Consider the following 2,272-nt stretch of genomic DNA (forward strand, 5'->3'; position numbering starts at 1 on the left):
TAAACTTCTGCAACCTTTTTGATAAGTGAGGAATAGTATTAATAATACTATGATTTAACCATATCTATGTCAAACCGACACGTGTTATTATCAGATGGAATTCTGCTAAGTAGGCATTCAACTTAAGCAGGATAAAATAATCTGGTATTATTTTTGAATACTTTCTAGACAAAAAAATAAGAGTAGAAAAAGAAGGGAAATGTAAGAAAAATCCGACAAAAAGATACTATGTTAACGTTTTTAACGGTTAATATGTCTGTCTATAGTGACATTTTAATATGTCACCTTGGCCAGGCCAAATTACATTTCCCAGAATCCCTTGCCTGTAGGTTTCGAGTTAGAGGGATCCACCAGAGAAATTTCTGTGACAGATTTAGAGGGCAGAAGTAAAACATCAGACATTTTGTTACCCACACACACCACTGTCTGCTGACTCATCTTGTTGGATCTATAATTGCTTGCTCTACCATCTCCTGAACACTATATTAGCTTCTATGATACGTGGGCCAGAAGTAATCAAGAAGAGTTTTGGCTTCTGCAGGATACCATATCATCAAGGTTAGACGCAACAAGAACTGACAAGGATTTCTGTCTCTGGTTGCAGGCCTCAGCTCATTTGTGGGGTTCAGCTTCTTTTTGCTCTTCCCCACTTTACATCCATTTTCCCTTCCCATCTGCCTGCCCTGTGGATATCAAGCTCCAGCATAAAACCTGAGGACAGCAACTTCACAGAGATTGCTTAACCAGCTCCAACTGTGTAAGGTTAAATCCCTCTATGTGTATATGTTTTGTCACGTCTCTGATTGGAACCTAATGATATACTGTCTAACAGGAAAACTTAAGAGAATCAATGAAAAATTCTTTTGAACTTATATAGACAGTTCTAGGAGGTGACTAGTCTCAAAGAAACCATTAAGGGGCAATAGGTATTTTATTTACTGATAGGCAAAAGAAAAAACTGGGGAACAAAACAATGACCCCACTCACAAAATGAACAAAGCCATAAATCACATAGGAACAAATGAAATGAGAAATGGGTGAGCACCTAGAAAAAGAAAAGTTAAGCCTTTTCTGTGAGATGTAAACAAGGACTAGACTAAATAAAGAGAGATGATGTAGTTCATAAACAGAAAAAAAAAATACTGCAACAATTTTAATTGTTGGTTTACAAATTTAAAATTCTAGCATTTTATAGTACATTTCTATAAAAGTAAAAACCAAGATAATGATGCTACAGATCATTAGGAAAAATAGAAATGATACATTTTTATAAAATGAAAATGACACAAGAACATTTTATGAGAATGGCAACAATGAAGATTTTATTCAATTAGGTAGTACAAAATAATAAATGCCATTGTGTTCCAGGCATGAACAAACAATTGAGTAAATGTACCAGACTAATAAATCTAGAAACATACCTAAATAGATAAATATGCATTTAATAAAGGTAAAACCCCAAATCAGTAAGAAATAGGTATTATTGTTTTGGAAAAAATAATAGACTTTACCTCACATCATATACCAAAATGTGTTATATAAATTAACTATACTGATATAAAACAAACAAATTAAATTTTATAGGAAACACAAATTATATTTTATATAATTTTTCAATTGTGAAGTTTTCCTAAACATGAGGCTAAAGTCAAAATTGATAGATATAAATGGAGTACAAGTCAAAAGATATCTATTAAAAATAAATCTTAAACACTCAAAATGTTAAATAAGTGGAAAAATTATTTGCAATACACATGACAATGAATTGAAGATTTTATTTTATATTTGATGAGATCTCATATCTAAAAGAAAAAGTCAAACATTTCATTAGAAAATGAAATAGCACATAAATAAATGACAAAAGATTAAATATTCATGAACATTTAAAAATTACTTAGCCTCACTCTAAAAAGTGAAAATTGATGCAAGAATGATGTATCCGCATATCTTATCAAATCACCAGAGATTTATAACAGAAAGGAAAATGAAAAAATTAATTGTTGGATAGGAATCAGAGATATATTAAATCAAAACTTACAAATCAACAATTGAGAAATATCTAGCAATAACTGAGAAGCTTACATTCCCTTTTTTCTAAATGATTCACTTATTGGTTTATGTACAGGAATACATAATGAGCAAGATGAAGGCAATTTTTTGTATCAGTGACCTAAGAAAATAAAAGATCAAAGATAATTTAAATATCCAATATTAAGGAATTGGTTAAATGAATGAGGATACATCAAAAAATGGAATTATCTGTTCAAAAAGA

The 2,272-nt window shown here is 30.7% G+C and overlaps 1 long non-coding RNA gene across 1 annotated transcript in view; it reads left to right on the top strand.

The window, feature by feature from the left end:
* The first annotated feature begins 325 nt into the window (after positions 1-325).
* LOC105465327 (uncharacterized) overlaps positions 326-2,272 on the top strand; it is a 77,327-nt gene continuing 75,380 nt past the window's right edge. The window contains exon 1 of the long non-coding RNA XR_977485.3: positions 326-757. This is a non-coding gene — a long non-coding RNA (uncharacterized lncRNA). The remainder of the gene's footprint in view (positions 758-2,272) is intronic.

Source organism: Macaca nemestrina, chromosome 13, assembly GCF_043159975.1.
Source record: "Macaca nemestrina isolate mMacNem1 chromosome 13, mMacNem.hap1, whole genome shotgun sequence".
Lineage (NCBI taxonomy): Eukaryota > Metazoa > Chordata > Mammalia > Primates > Cercopithecidae > Macaca > Macaca nemestrina.